This window comes from Euprymna scolopes, chromosome 14, assembly GCF_053919585.1.
Source record: "Euprymna scolopes isolate OS-2025 chromosome 14, ASM5391958v1, whole genome shotgun sequence".
Taxonomy (NCBI): Eukaryota; Metazoa; Mollusca; class Cephalopoda; order Sepiida; family Sepiolidae; genus Euprymna; species Euprymna scolopes.
Window position 1 is genome coordinate 119,726,189 of NC_136495.1, and position 18,002 is coordinate 119,744,190.

General features: G+C 31.3%; 1 protein-coding gene across 1 annotated transcript in view; it reads left to right on the top strand.

Annotated features, from left to right (window-relative positions):
* Positions 1-18,002, top strand: part of LOC145293254 (TNF receptor-associated factor 6-like) — a 188,780-nt gene that overhangs the window by 36,455 nt on the left and 134,323 nt on the right. The window contains exon 2 of the mRNA XM_080139832.1: positions 6,514-6,667. The gene's annotated coding sequence lies outside the window, so the exon portion shown is untranslated. The remainder of the gene's footprint in view (positions 1-6,513; positions 6,668-18,002) is intronic.

Here is an 18,002-nt window from a genome sequence, read left to right on the forward strand (position 1 = left end):
AAGATTAAGCTTCTTAGCACTTTTCATTATGACGTGTTATTTTATATACATGTTTAAATCCACCTGTTTTAATCAAATTGTTACAATACAAAGCGAATGGGGGAAACAATTGGGTACTTGTACAGATTTTGAATTGGACATATCTAAGCGTCCCCTTAGTTTTACCTGAAACATGACGTCACTTGCCGAATCAGAGCATCGCCGATGATAAAATCCTAACTTCGGTATGAAACAGAAAAATATTAAAATAAATGGAAATCGTAGAAATAAAAAAAAAAAAGGAAAAAAGACAACGTATTGTAATTTTTTTTTCTTATTCATTTAATGTTTAATAGCAACATTTTTTATGCGGGAAAGGGGGGGATTTACCATAACCATTTAAAAAATTTTTTTTCATTTTTGATAATGTTTGGCAAACAAAAGTTTTTTGAGTTTTTTTTTTTTTTACCAAACAAATTATGTATTTTTTGGTCTTTCAAAGGTTTATGAAAAGGTTTTTAAAAAGCAAATTTTTTTTTTTTTTTCACAAGTATTTTTTGTTCAATATTTTTTCTTTTAAAGAAATTTGTAAGAAGAGATTTTAAAAAGATTCAATTGTTAAAACATTTTCTTTTTTTTTTTTTTTTTTTTTTACCAAAGAAAATTATGAGAAAAGGTTTGTGCATCTCCAGTCACATCCATTGCTTTGCAATGATGCATTTGATGCCACATGTAATGCAATTCTTTTGGGATCCGATTAATTTCTTATTTTGGCACACGAGCATCTGCAGTTGTTTGTCTAACATTGATAAATACATAGTCATGTTAGTCTGCATGTTTTCCATGTAACATCTACTTGCTTTGTTTTGTTTTGTTTTTCTCTTCCCATATTTATCCAAAGGATGACTGCTCATTGTGATTGGCTGTTCAGCGTTTTATGGCAGATTACGGGCAAAGCTGAGCAGACGCTTAGCTACATTCAATTCAAAATCTACATAAGTACCGAAAATTGCAATTGTTTAAAGAATTTAGGAATAATTGGCAAATTGATATTATGTAATACTATTAGGCAGGATGCCACTTTTGAACCCAGGTTACCTGTTGACAGATTTGAGCTCAAAATAAAAAGAACAAATGATTCTTTTGGAAAGAACTGAACAAAGCAAAAGCATTCTTTGTCCATGATATAAGTAGATTGGAAAGCATGACCAGCAAAACAATGCTATTGTCTGGAGAAGCTGTGATCAGGATTCCCAATCACAACTGTTCACGACCAGGCTGATATCAGATGACATAAACAAAACATTTAACATGTCCACTATTGACACCAACAGAAACAAGACTGGACATTTTGCATCGTAACGTCTTTGTCTCCATGATTTCTTCCTTTGTTGATGACCAGTACTCTGATCTATCCAAAGCAATCAGTTGTACTACAGTTTGGTTGATTTTGGACAATTTGGTCACTGATCTGTGGATAGCAGAGATCACCAGTGGCATTTTTCCAATATAGTCATGCAGCATTGATGCAAGTAGTGATTTTTGCCGACTTATACTGCAATCATACCTGACGAATTTAATGTTGTTGATTATTTGTATCTTGTGTAGGCTGGTGTTTCAGTGTACTTAAATCTAATGACCTATTGTCACCATAATTGTTTTAAATTATGAACATTCCTGCATAGCATAATGTACGGTTATAACTATATATATCATAGAACTGTCTATAGTCTTAGTTAATAGTTATACTCTATGAGTTGACAGCTATCCTAATATAATAGGGTTAACCCCCCCCTTTTTTTATAGTGAAACTGCATTTTAAAATAGGGCACTAATCTATATATTTTACTAATTTTCTGATTATGTTTGTTACATAATGGATGGCCCTATGTTGGATAGCGATTCTGTCAGCTACTGTTAATTTTGACATGGTCAAACTAAGTACAGATTGAAGTGACGCAAAGTTTGGGAAATAAACTAATTCTCATAGAAGATGAACAGAAATGTCTTGTAAGGTTAGAAAAAGTTAAATAGGTTAAAGTAAAATAAAAGAACAAAGAAACATCAATTGTTGATGCATGATGCCATGAGTATTGAGGTTGGCAAAGAAACTAAGGCTTAAATCATTTGCCTATGAGAAATGCACAAAGTAGATTGCCAATAATGTGGTTATAACTAAAAGAAAACTTTGATGATCGCTAAAAGCGAAATGTCTCCCCCCCCTCACCAAGATTTCTGTTTGCTGTGTCTATTTATTTATTCTTTAATAAGATAATTAATTAGTTAAGAGAATACTAGTCTTTCTCTCCCTCCTGTGTTAGCTATTGCTCTCCAAAAAATAAACACTAAAAACTTTCAGCCATCTTTATTTTCCTTTTCTATTTCTATCCATATATAAACTTGTTGCACTGTTATCCTCTTGACATAAATAACCCTCAATCGATCCAACAATTGGCAAAATTCCACTCTTCACTGTGCTGGGAGGATTTCTACTCTAATAGCCTCTTTCCTGAAACTGCTAGCATTTAGAATTCATTCCCTACTCTCTGTTTCCTTAACTGCATCAGCATACAGGAATTTAATGTAAACAAACTTCTATTGCTCAACTCTCCATTTTGGATATCTCTGTAGGTATGATCCCAAATTCACTGTATTCCCTTTTATCTCAGTGTTGTTTGAGGGGAATTAAAGCGAAAATATATATAACTAGCAAAACACATGTACTGGCGTTGCCTGTTGGAAATATAACAAAGCCAGAATAGATTTAGTAAAAGACCCCCATCTCCTGAAAACAAATTAAACTATGGTTGCTAGTGGGGTCCATTGTTGGCCCTGGGAAATAGCGGGCACTGGCGATCATGGCCAAAATGAAGTCATCTTGCTTCCACTGTCGAGCATTGTTTGGCAGTGGCAGCTAACGGAAGACATTGTCAGCATTGATAATTACTGGGGATTAGTGTTGGTTTGGAGTGGTTACTTGCAAGTATTGACGTTTACTAGTGGTTATTGGCAGTCATGACCAGTGTTCACCTCTGTTGGACTGCTCTGAACTAAAATTGTCTGTCTTTAACTGTTGGGTATTGTTGGGCATTGCCATCTACTGGCTGTCACTGGATGCCTGTGGTGGGCACTGATGCTCACTGGCAATTAATGCTGTTTTGAGGCAGTTATTTGCAAGCACTGACTGCTTTTACAAATGTCACTTTTAGTTCCTGGTATTCACTGTCACTTATTGTCGGCCATGACCAGTATCAGCCTCTATTGAACTGTTTTGAAATGAAATTATTTATCTTCAATAGCGAGCACTAATGATCATTGACGTTTTAAAGTGGTTATTTGCGTTTATTGGTGGGTACTGACTTCCTTTGCAACTATCGGTGATTGTCAATCACTGTCGATCATAACCAGTGTATGTGTCCATTGGACTGCTATGAAACGAAATTGCCTATCTTCAATTGTTGGACACTGTCATCCAGTGGCAGGCACATGCGGTTATGAAGGTGAATGATGGTAACTGTGATTGATGCTTTTTTTTTTTTATTTTTTTTTTTTTTAAAGCTGGATACTATCACTTCATGATAGGAGCAGACACTGGCTGGCACAGGCAGAAATCGCCTAATTGTCAGCACTGCCATCAATTGGCAGGCACTGTTGGTCATTGGAAGTTATGACGGTGATTGGTGGTAACTAGTGGTCAGTACACTTTTAAGGTGGTTATTGTCACTTCATGGCAGTTGTTTTGAGGCAGTTACTGCTGCTTTGGGGTGATTACTTACAGGTATTGGTTTTATGCGCAATATCTGGTGAGCACTGGCTGCCTTAACAACTGTTGGTCACTAGCATTAACTGTTAGCCAAAGGCGGCCATAACCAATGCCATGTTTTGTTCCAAGTCTGAGTAAAGCAATCCTTCGTTTTACGCAATCTTGATTTGCTGTGTTGATGTAGATATTTTTTGTGCTTATGTAGACCAACTACTTTTTTAGATGCGATCTTCATGTGAAATTTTAGTTTATATGATAATTTTTCTTTATTAAAATGTTAGGTGAAAGCACAGAATAGTTACAAAAAGCTGTTACCTTCCATTTTAAGAATAGCTTTCTAAATAAAAATGTTATTTTAGCATGTTTCAGATACTGTTGCATTTTCTGTCGCAATATTTTTTTATATATATTTTAATGTTTGCCTAAAATTCACGACAAATGACAATGGCAGCAACAACAACGACAATAATAAAAGATAAGGAATTTTTTAAAATGTCAGTTATGATATCCGATTCCTTTAATGAGGCAGAAATAAGTGTACAAAGGTAGATATTATTTTAGGTTTTGTTATTCAATTGTTTGTGATTTTCTTGGATGGCGCCATGTTGTTTAATTCCTGATAGTTGTTCATAACCATTCAAAATTCCCTTAATCTTATATTCCTTAAATCCGATAAACGTATGTAAACAGCCAATAATTCTGAAGGGAGGAATTTGTGTTTCCGTGGAGTAGCCATAATGAGTGAATGTTAAATATACAGAATAAAAAAGGTAAATAAAAACAGCAGGGTTGCAAAAAATATATAAAAAATCTATCAAAGTTCCTGGTGTCGACTGAAAAAGTGAGAGGAGAAAATAATGATTAACTATCATGCTACCACCTGTAAATATGACCTGTCTGCAAGAGTGACTATCCTCAGAAGTATTATAGGAATTTACGATATTGAATGAAATCAATTGATATCTGCAAAACCTATATCAGGTAGTTTAGCCATATTGAATTTATGTGGTGTCTGTTTTTATTGCTATTTTTTTTTTCTGATGGAAAAAAAATCTTCTATTTTATTAATTATATAGGCAATAAATATTGACCTGACATGATATGGGTGGTCTAGTATTTATGTTATTTATTTTTATTTCGTGTTCAGATATATTTCTTACTAATATAAGATTTGGATTTGTGTCAGTATATTTGTACAGAATACATTGTCCATATGCATGCACACAACAATACACACACACACACGTGTGTGTATATATATATATATATATATATATACACACACACACACACGTCTCATATATATATATATATACAGAGATGTCTCGTGATGTGGGGTTCGAATCGTTCGACTGGTATTAATCGTGACACCCTGCACTGAAGATTCCCGAAAGGATGAAACACTAGTGTCTGTAGGTATTTAATTATTATAGTAAAATAATTATATATATATTAATTGGCAGCCTGGCATTGCCTAGTCATACAATATGCTTAAACATGATATTTTAATTTATGCAAATTGCGTATGTATTATTATAGAATCAATCCTCTATTGATTATTATATATTACCAGGAATAATTTATCCGGTAGATTAATTCGCAAAGAAATAGTTTAAAAAAAATAATGATAATGCTGTTTATCAAATTCCATCTGTGTTTGTTTACAATATTACATCAATTGATATTGAGGCTTTACAATGTATTCCCTGGAAACGTCACTACTGATTACTATTTAGTTTTAAAATATGCAAACTAAGAAATGATTTGTGTCGATTTTAAATGATACATGTTATCGTAAATTGAACTCATTATTAAGAAAAAATCAAAATAAAATAGTGAAGTACACACGGGCTTGAACAGGAGATCATTCAATCTGTAGTTAAATGCGCTAACACAAAGCTATATCTCCAGATTATAATAAATCTGTTTAAGAAGAAATGGTTTGCTGAAATTTGATTATCTTCCTTGGCGTAACGTAATGTATTTCTCTGTAAAATTTTTTTTTTTTATCCATGAAAAAGAAAAGCTATTTTTAAGATCAATTTTTTTTTTTTTGATTTTCAATACTTATCGGATGAATTTCTGTACAGAACATATCTAAGGACACTGCCAGACATATAAATGAGCTTTGTGTGAAATTTGCAAAAGATAGGCTCAGCTGTTTCAGAATCAGTGAGGAAGGAACTCTCTCACACACGCACAAACACACAAAAGTGACTTTTATATAATAGTAGATATATGTAATATGATTTATGAAAAAATCATTTAAATAAGCTCCAAGAATTCAACATAAATAACTAATTTATGTACTATTGTTTTTGAGACCATACAAATTTTTATTGAAATAAAATCCTTAGCACAGATTAGACACAAAATAGAAAATTTAAACACATGATCAAAATAAAAGCAAAGCCGTATATATGAAGATTTTTGCTTCATATGCAAGTACATGGCTAATGTCAATTTACATTCCTTTTAAAATTTATATTTTTTTACAGATCATTTTGCATATGCACACTTGTGTATGTGTGCATGATTGTATAGATATGCACATCTGTACATATTTCATTTAGATGTAGAAGGATATTTTCCTTGTGTAAAAATGATCAATATTTTACATTCCAGCAAAATCTTTTTGATATTTTCCACTTTTATTCTTTCTCCACAAATTCTTATATATTTTTTTTTCTCTGGTATTTCTCTCTTCCTAGAAATCCATTAATTTTTCTCATTTTATTCATATATTTTTTTCTTTTCTTTTTTTTTTTCAGGTGGCACTTAGAAAAAAATCACAAATGTTCCATTTTCTTTTGAGATTGTGTACATGGGCATCTATACTCTCCATCATCGCCATGCCTTGATTGTCATTTCACATTGGACGGATTTTACATGAAAAGTTGCGCTGTTGACATTTGACGCACAATTGTAAGTAAATACTTAACATTCTTTTTGTGAAAGGGAAATTGCATTATCGCTAGAGTAATTTTTATCAATATGAAAATTTGAAAACATTAGAAAATTTTGAATCTTTTTTTGTTCTGAGACTTTTTAGTGTAATACACCTTTTTTTTTAAGAAGACTGTTGCTTTTTTGTTTTTACTTTCTTTTAGTTTTTTTTCTCTTTATTTTTTTGGTGGTATTAATGCTGTTAATATTTTGTTCAATATTTTCAACACAATCTTATGTGATTTTATTATGCTACAAGTTACAACATATTCTCTTTGCTACTTTTGGTTTGATCAAAAACCTCTGCATTCTGTTTGGATTACCTACTAGAGAGAATTCTCGAATGTCTTTGGTCTCTCTTTACAATGGTTTATCAGGATAATCTAACATGCGGATAATTTAACCTACAAGTAAACCCTGACTAAATATTCAAAATAACATGGTATTCGAAGCCCAAAATAAGATCCCTCTCAACATGGCTATATATTAGCTCATATGAGGAATGGTGCACCTTCTATTGATGTTATCTCAAGTAACAGAACGATGGTTGATTCTCCACCAGACCACATGAATTCTTTTCCTGGAATTTTGTAAAACCAAGAGACCAAAATAAAGATGGACATAGTAAACTGGTCAGTTGAGGAAAAGAAAATGAATATTCTTCAAATCTTTGCTAACTTGTCATTTGAGAAGAAGAGGAGAATCTTTATTGAACACACAGATATCTATGTAACTGATATAGAAATAAAATGATAAATCCAGGAAGGGGTTCGTTGATTTCTGAGAACTTACTGAAAACAAAAACTGTCATCTCTTAAACTGATGATGATGGTAAAATGTGAAAACGTTATTAGATATTAATTGATGAAATGCACAAAAAGGCAAGAAGTTAAAATATCCTATTTATGAAAGGAATTTATATATATACTAGTATGAGTGCCCGGTGTTTCCCAGGTATTTGGAGGTGTATGTTGAGCAAAAAAAAAAAAAAAAAGCGGTCAATTTTTTTAACTTTGACCCCTATTATGACCCCTTAAAATTTATTGTTTTGGGCTCAAATCGAGTTATGGAGTTAGATCCATGTCCAAGGAACCTATATCTAAAATTTCAAGTGTTTAGACCCAAAATTGTCGGAGGAGTTTGGTAGAGTTCTCAAAGGTCAAATTGTTGAACTTTGACCCCTTAATCGCCAAATTTCTGGCCAAAAATTAATCACATCGATTTTCCCAAATCTCAGTACCCTGTATATCAAATTTCGAGTCTGTAGACTAAAAATTGACAGAGTTATTGCATAGAGAAATGTACACACACAGACACAGAGACACTTTCACTTTTATAGATATATAGATATATATGCTCCCTATCTTGGGTTGAGCATATTGGGAAGTGATATACAAATTACTATTAGCATATGAAGTGATGCTCTTTGTGTAAACAAATTGAGCTTAGGTATTTGAACAATGTCAAAACATTGTTAATTCACTGTCCACATCGCAGCAGCCGAATAGTGCAACGGTTAGAAGCTCCGACTGTCATATGGGCGGTCGGGTTTCGATCCTGGCTTGAGGTAGTTGCTTGTCTAGACGCACTGATGAGCTGTGAAACAGCAAAACAGTACTGTATGTGGATGACTATATTATGCAGTAGACTTTTTAGCTTGTTAAAACCGGGCAAAACTTATAGCTTATGACTTAGAATGATTGCTTTATTCCAAATTGAATAAGGTTAAATTTGTGCTCCATTACACATTAAATATTTATCACTATTAGTCCCTAACTCTGCATTGAACAGATACCATAATACATAGTTCGCGGCATAAAGATCTGTACAAAAATTTAGCCAGATTAGCCTACTAGTTTCAAAAAAAAGAAAAAAGTGTAACAGACAGACAGATTAAGAGAAATATAATATAGATGTTTGAATATCCAAAACAATGCCAAAAAACAGACCAAGAATACAAATTCTGTATTATTTTTATTACTCGGATGTTAATCTCATAATGTTTCAGCAGATTGTAACCTATGACCTTCACATGCGTCTGGTTAAACTCTGAAATCTCCAGTATGGTTGTTCTATAATAATAATGATAACAATAATAATAATAATAACAAACCAACCCCGGACAAGAACAACCATACCATAAATAATAATACTAATAACGAACAAGATAAATGCAATTGTAGACACCGCACGATTTGCCCAGTCCAAAATAAATGTCTAACAAAAAGTGTAGTTTATCAAGCAACAATATTTGCGAAAGAAAACCCGAATAACAAGAAATATTACATAGGCATGACTTCCTTAGATTTTAAAACCCGATACTATGACCACAAAAGTACCTTCAAAAATAAAAAACACCGTATAAAAACAACACTCGCGAATAAATACTGGGAACTCAAAGAAAGCGGACATTCGCCGGTAGTCGAATGGAAAATAATGAGACAAGCTACCACGTGCAGACATTTAGACGACCCATGTAAATTATGCCTCCATGAAAAATTTGCTATCCTGTACTTTAAAGAACCTCAAAATCTATTAAACTGTAGACGAGAAATAGCAAACAACTGTGTTCACAAAATAAAACTTACTCTAGGATAGCGATACAAAATAGCTTTAAAACTAACAATAACAATAGAAAAAAAAACAAATAAATAAATTAAATAAACATGAATATACATAAACGATCACACATATATGTATATATATATATATATATATATATATATATATATGTGTGCATGTGTGTGTATACACATAGGTATATTCATAAATATAAAAAAAAAAAAAAAGAGGGAAAAGATCTATCTTAAACCACTAACCTAGTTCTAAAACAGATCCTTTGTTCGATAAAATGCATGCCCATTGGCTGATAGGAGGGGGCGCGGTGGATACTAGAAAGCTGATTGGCTAACTAGAAATCCTCAACATATATAAAAACAAGAAGCAACCACAAAATTCGCGCACAAGCCTGACGAATCCTACAGTGGATGAAACGCAGAATATTCAGTGTAGCTTAATCGCCATATATATTTTATAAATTACTATATATATATATATATATATCCTCTCTCTCATATATATATATATATATATATATATATATATATATATATATATATCCTCTCTCTCATATATATATATATATATATATATATATATATCCTCTCTCTCATATATATATATATATATATATATATATATATATATATATATATATATCCTCTCTCTCATATATATATATATATATATATATATCCTCTCTCTCATATATATATATATATATATATATATATATATATATATATATATATCCTCCCTCTCTCTCATATATATATATATATATATATATATATATATCCTCTCTCTCTCATATATATATATATATATATATATATATATATATATATATATCCTCTCTCTCATATATATATATATATATATATATATATATATATCCTCTCTCTCTCATATATATATATATATATATATATATATATATATATATATATCCTCTCTCTCTCATATATATATCTATATATATCCTCTCTCTCTCTCTCATATATATCTATATATATCCTCTCTCTCTCTCATATATATCTATATATATCCTCTCTCTCTCATATCTATATATATCCTCTCTCTCTCATATCTATATATATCCTCTCTCTCTCTCTCTCATATCTATATATATCCTCTTTCTCTCTCATATATATATATATATATATATCCTCTCTCTCATATATATATATATATATATATATATATATATATATATATATATATATGAGAGAGAGAGGATATGGATATATATATGAGAGAGAGAGGATATGGATATATATATGAGAGAGAGAGGATATGGATATATATATATGAGAGAGAGAGGATATGGATATATATATATGAGAGAGAGAGGATATGGATATATATATATGAGAGAGAGAGGATATGGATATATATATATGAGAGAGAGAGGATATGGATATATATATATGAGAGAGAGAGGATATGGATATATATATATATATATATGAGAGAGAGAGGATATGGATATATATATATATATATATATGAGAGAGAGAGGATATGGATATATATATATATATATATGAGAGAGAGAGGATATGGATATATATATATATATATATATGAGAGAGAGAGGATATATATATATATATATATATATATATATATGAGAGAGAGAGGGTATATATATATATGAGAGAGAGAGAGGGGGTATATATATATATATATATATATATATATATATATGAGAGAGAGAGAGGGTGTATATATATAAATGAGAGAGAGAGAGGGTATATATATAAATGAGAGAGAGAGAGAGAGGATATATATATATGAGAGAGAGAGGATATATATATATAGAGAGAGAGAGGATATATATATATATATATATAGAGAGAGAGAGAGAGAGGATATATATATATATAGAGAGAGGATATATATATATATATATATATATATAGAGAGAGAGAGAGAGGATATATATATATATAGAGAGAGAGAGAGAGAGAGGATATATATATATATATATATAGAGAGAGAGAGGATATATATATATATATATAGAGAGAGAGAGAGGATATATATATATATATAGAGAGAGAGAGGATATATATATATATAGAGAGAGAGAGGATATATATATATAAAGAGAGAGAGAGGATATATATATATAGATAGAGAGAGAGAGAGAGGATATATATATATATATAGAGAGAGAGAGAGAGAGGATATATATATATATATATATATATATATAGAGAGAGAGAGGATATATATATATATAGAGAGAGAGAGGATATATATAGAGAGAGAGAGAGAGGATATATATATATATAGAGAGAGAGAGAGGGAGGATATATATATATAGAGAGAGAGAGAGGATATATATATATAGAGAGAGAGAGAAAGAGGATATATATATATATAGAGAGAGAGAGGATATATATATATATATATATATATATACACATAGAGAGAGAGAGAGAGGATATATATATATAGAGAGAGAGAGAGTGAGAAAGGAGTTAAATTATGCAAACTGACAGTTGCAAAATTTATTATTCAAATACAAGATAGAATATATTATTTCCTTTATTCCATGAAATTTCACAAATGTGTCTTTTTCTTCAGAAGAAAATAACAAAATAAAATTTTTATAGACTTGCTATTAGCTGGTTAGCACAAAAAATTAAAAACTATAAAGTTCGGAAGAGATCATTGTTCAAAAAAGTATGAAAATACAAAAAAGTATATTTGAAATTATGTCCATGAACAAAGATGTAGTCAAATAATAATAAGATCCACTTTATGAAGTTGATTGAAAATTGGTAAACTCCATAAATCCATAGTGTTGGTATGGCTACATCTGCAGACTTGATGGAAGAATATTCAGGTTGAGTAGATCTATAGTTCTGGCAAGATTAGGCTGAAATTTTTATCAGAACAGAGACAAGTAGTGTGCATAATTATAAGTTTGTGTAGATTTATTAATTTTTATGAAAGTTTGTGAGTTTAAAGTTTTATATGACATTTATATATCCTCTATTTATATCGGGAGGAGTGTAGGTTTACCCGTTATTTCTTCCATAACCCTAGTGTTGGGTTGATGAATCAGAATCGGAAAATTTTGTCCCTGTTTTCAGATGCCAAAAACTATTCTTTTGAATGCTTCTTTTTTATTTTTTTATTTTTTATTTTTTTAACTTTATTTATCACTGTTGGCACCAATTATAAATATTTATTGATTTTAAACAACCAGTAAAACTAATATCTATAAATCACAATCCACAAGTGTATGTTTATGAAAATATATGTACATATTGCATTTTTTTTTTTCTTTTTGTTTTTACAGTAATCCGAAAATTTACACGTCCTATAACTAAGTATTTAGAGATTTTAGTAGAATCGGAATTGGTAATTAAGAACAGATCTGGTAATTGTATTGGAATTGGGAGAAAAAATTTACAATTGTCCCATCACTAATATATAAATATCAACATGGATGAATAAAGTATTTCATATTTATCAGTGAAATGCATGAAAAGCAAAGGGTTTGTCCTATACATGTGAATATATAATATTGCCATAAATGTGCTGAAGGAAGTAGGCATAAATGCATTTAGATTTGGTCAAGTGATACAAACAAAAAACTTGACAGGCGTGTCTTGAAAATGGAAAAATTTAAAACAAAATAAACTAGATATTTTTTCATGAGTAAGGAATTGTTTGGACATTTTCTATTTTGCATTTCACTAACTTTCTTAGAACTTTGAAAACACAATCTTCGAATTTCCAACCCGTTTGTTCATTTTATTGCCGACACTGTTATATATTTCATACTCTCTTTTGAATAAATTAAAGAATTAATTTTCTATTTGATAGAATTTCAATTTCTCCATTTTCTCATCTCAGTTGCTTTCTATTTTTTGTATCGTCTGATAAATAAGGTCTTTTTCATCTGTATAGCATAAGCGAGCGGTCATCATTGGAGTCATAACAATCGCACACAGTCAAAATTATTGTTAACTGTGCTTTGGAAATTTTGAGATGAAGATTGATGTTTTGGATTATTGGACTACTGTTTTTATCTTGAGTTTTATTTTCACAATGTTTCAGTCAATATAACCTCCGACTTGTTGAACTTGGAGAATCTTTCTGTGAAACTCGGAAGTCTGTACAAAATTTTGAACAGAACCATTTATTTAATCCATGGTGGTAGCATGCTCTTGTTCCATTAACTATAACCAGGCAGAAGTCCGAAGTAATTCGCTATTGTATAATGAGTATCCATTACACTACATCCCTTTGTACGAATTTTGGGAACCTTGAATCTAAAGACTCCAACATTTGACAAGATATACCTGAAGAAGGTGGAAGATTACATTGGGCGAAACATTGTGAAAATAACACTGAAGATGAAAACACTAGTCGAAATAATATGAGTTGTTAGCCATGTTTGATTATTTCACCACTTTGGCTGTTAGGATTTCTCTTTCAGCGATCTCTAAATCCACTACTGCTTATGTATCATTTGTATTTTATAAAATGGGAAATGGCTGTTTGTCTCTCTATCGGCTACAGACAGATACGCGACCATTAGGTGTCTCGTTGTTTTTCTCTTTTGTTCAATGTCATTTCAAACAGTTTCCCTTTCTCATGAATATATTTAGATGAAGTCTTTATAACTGGCTATGTCCATTGGAAGGTCGGTTCCATTTAGCCTTGAATCTGATTGGTTAAATTCCTGATGCCATTAGTTTTTATTTTATTAAATTTCAAACGAGCATGTGTGATTGCATTTACAAAAGTTTATTTTGTTTTAATTTTTGGATAGTTTTTTTTTTCTTCTTTTTTTTCTTCTTATATTTTAAAAAATGTAACTATAATGAAATCAACTTATTTCACAATATGAATAAACAAATAAAAAAACAACAATTACATGATTGAAAATATGGAAGATAATTTTCTTAGTGAACATGAATACTACTACTACTACTACTACTAATGATAATAATAATAATCAGGCTTAATTCAATCTTTTTACTTTTTTAAATTGTTTTTAAAACAGGATTTTGCATTTCAACTATTTTTGTATTTTATTGTATTTGCTACTAAAGCTGCTAATTTTGTTTCAATTATCTCACTGTGCTTCAATTTTTAGGCATCCTTAAATAAGCGTTTGTCTAATAATAGCTTCTTCAAAATGTCTGTTTGTTCCAAATTATTTTTGAAAATTCTAGTGAATAAACTAAATTATCTTTACTTTTTTAATTTTTTTTTTTATATTATTTAATTATATTTTAAAAAAAGAATAAAAAAAAAAATCATATCGTTACACACTTGTCTCCTATTAAACCCCACCTTGTTGGCCAAGTACTAAATGTGACAGAACATTCGCAACCCCTCTTTCAATAAAAGGCCACTTGTTTACTGTAGGTGGCGATTTGTGACGCATATTTCAACAGCTAATCCCTTAAAAAAAAAATGGAGTCACAAATTAACCAAATCCTTATTGAAATAGTGACATAATCCTATAAGATGTGGAAAAACTAATCTGCATTACACAAAATTAATGGCGTAGAAAGAAAAAAATATTCAATTAAAAAAACAATTAGATACTGAAATAGGCGGGAGGTGGGGGGTGAATAAACTTGGTCTAAAATTGTCATATTGCCCAACTCTACTTAAAACTACTTTGTGAATTAGTCACTGTTTTATAGTTTCGATATGAAATAAATCTATAGAGATACGGTTATATATATATATATATATATATATATATATATATATATATATATATATATATATATATATATATATATATATATACTTTTATGCATGTAAATAATAAAATAATATTTAACATTTAAAATAAATAAATACGTCCCATAAAAATAAGGGTGATTCATTCATATATACATATGAATAACATAAAGAGTTTATAACTCTTTAAAAAAAAATGCTAATGTATTGGAAAAAAAAAATAACAGCATGTCCAAGTTGTTAATATTGCTAAAAAAAAAACGCCAACAACAAATCTTAAATTTTAAAAAAGCTCTGAAAAAATCGTGTATTCCAGTGGTGATTGACCATGGCACATTTGTACAGTATCAAACTGCGGATACTGGGGTCATGAGTTTGATCCAAACCGATGCTGACGACGGCTAAAAGCTAGAAACATGCATGTCCATAGGTATATGTTGGAAGTTGTTAATATCGCTAAAAAACACCAACAACAAATCTTACATATCGGTTATGTGCGTACATAGGATGAACTCTCTTGTCGATTTCTATGTATGAGTTCCGCCAGAACAACTAACTTGCTCAGAAATCCACACAGATGATTTGCTTATAGTGGTGAAGGCTTTGTGCAGAACCAACCACACTTTTTGGTACAACTGCTAATCTCAGTCAGTACAATAGCTGCCACAGAACAGAGCAGACAGTAGACCTCAGATTTTTACATTAGTGTTCCTTCTCCCAGATGCATCAATGAAGACTGAGGACACATCTGTCTATTTATATATATACACACATAACATACATATATGCATACACACACACACACATACACATATTACTTGGGAGTCACCACTTATCAAGGCCCGAGGGCCACTCGAGGATAAGGGTTAATGAATGTAATGTGGTAGTGTAGTAATCATTAATGGTCTAAATTGGGTAAAATTTGATTATTTGTGGGGACGGCTCAACAAGAACTTGTTAATATTGGATTTGAAGGTGTCCATGTTGTATTCAACCGAGAAGCAGGTCAGCAGAACAGTGTGCCACAGGCGGGCAGTTCTGGGAAAGCAGCTTTATTCATGGAACCTGCGTTTAGATTTAAGCTCAGTTAGAGAGTGGGGGAAATCGTACAATGTTTGTAGCTAGTTTAATGTTTTTTTGTGAAAGTTTGGCAAGAGGGAACCATAGATTGGAGTTCAGTTGAGCATTTGCCATGAAAATCAAGACAGGCTCGCAACGTCTCTTCTGTGGGAAAGAGGTTGCAGAGAAGAGAAAAGGGCATCATCTAGTAGGTTTCGAAGCCAGTTTCGAACTCTATCAAAGCTGGGTAGGGTGCACTGAGCAATTTCTGTGAAGATGTTGCAACAATACTCCATTTTAGGGTGTACCTGGTTCTTATACAGATAGAGGATTGCATCGGCAGTGCGATACTTACTGGAGTGATACAGTGATCCAAGCATTTTTCCAGTGATCTTGACAAATTGTTTGATGTACGTGTTCCATTTTAGATCTGGAGTGAAAGTCAGTTCAAGAAGCTTGTCAAGACATGGAGCTTCCCTAAGATGAAAGCCATTCATTTCAGTTGGGGTATGCTGGGGGTCAGAACGATTATGATGAAAAGAGAGCAGCTTAGTTTTTAATGCATTGCAATTAATCAGCCACCTTTTTCCCCATTGCACCACATCCTCTACATCAGAAGAGAGAGAATCAGTAAAAATTTTGGTCATTGCTGGCTTTTGAAGTGTTGCCATAGATTGTGGTGTTGTCTGCATAAATGTCTATGAATGATTTAAGAATGTGATTTAGAAGATCATTGATAAACATCAGGAAGGGAGTTGGGCTCAGGATGGAACTTTGAGGGACGCCAGCATTAATACTCTGAGTTTCTGATTTCTGTCCATCGACTACGCTTATAAGTCTATCAGAGAGAAAGGATTTCTTAATTGAAAGAACATTTCCAGCTATTCCCTAATTGGTGATCTTGGGAAGTAGATCTTTATGCTATACTCTAAAGTCCTTTGGTATGTCAAGAGCTATTGCTCTAGAAACAAAGCCCCTGTCGAGAGATTCACTAATCCTGTGTGTTATAACAGTACATCAGCTGCAGATCTCGCATAATGGAAACCATATTGCACATCACTTCTCTGTTTATCACAGATTCCAGCAACTTACTCATGACGCACAGAAGACTGATTGGTCTCCACTTAGTAGAAGATGACCAGTCTCCAGAATTTTTAAATACAACACAGACTGATGAAGTTTTCCAGGTGTTGAGAAGCATTTCTCCTTAAAGCAATGTTTAAACAACTTTGTAAGTATGGGAGCTAGTTCTGGTTGAAGCTTTTTCAGCAATATGATTGGAATGCCGTGAGCTAGAAGACCTCAAAACGTTAAACCTCAAACCCTGCAAGAATTGAAGGAAAACATCAGGAACAAAATAAGGGAGTTAAATCGCATTCCAGAGATTTTGCCATCTGTCATAAATAATGTTTTGGAAAGAGCACAAATGTGCGAAGCTGAAAAGGTCAACATTTAAAAGATCTTATTTTGTCATAAACAAAGATTGTTTGAATTTTCCATTTTTTTTTTTTTTTTTTTTATTTAATTTTCCAATATCTTAGTCAGATTGTGTTAAAATTATGGAAAGCTAAAAAAAAAAATAAAGAATCTATTTAAGTTCAAAACCCTTGAGTGACTTTTTGGACACCCTGTATGTAGACACACACACATATATAGTCTATATATATATATATATATATATATATATACACACACACACACATATAACCTATATATATATATATATATATATATATATATATATATATATACAGGGTGACCCCAAAAAAACAAGATATTCAATTGTTTTTCTGACCATTTTACAGTCAACAAAGAAAAAAGGCCAAAGACCCTAGTGTTTTGATGTGATGATTTGAATATAATAAACTAGTTATGACCAAAGTTTCATTTCATTCGGACAAAACAGTAAGAAACACGGCCTAATTATAGTTGGGGCCCTTTTTTTTGGGTCACCTTGTGTGTGTGTGTG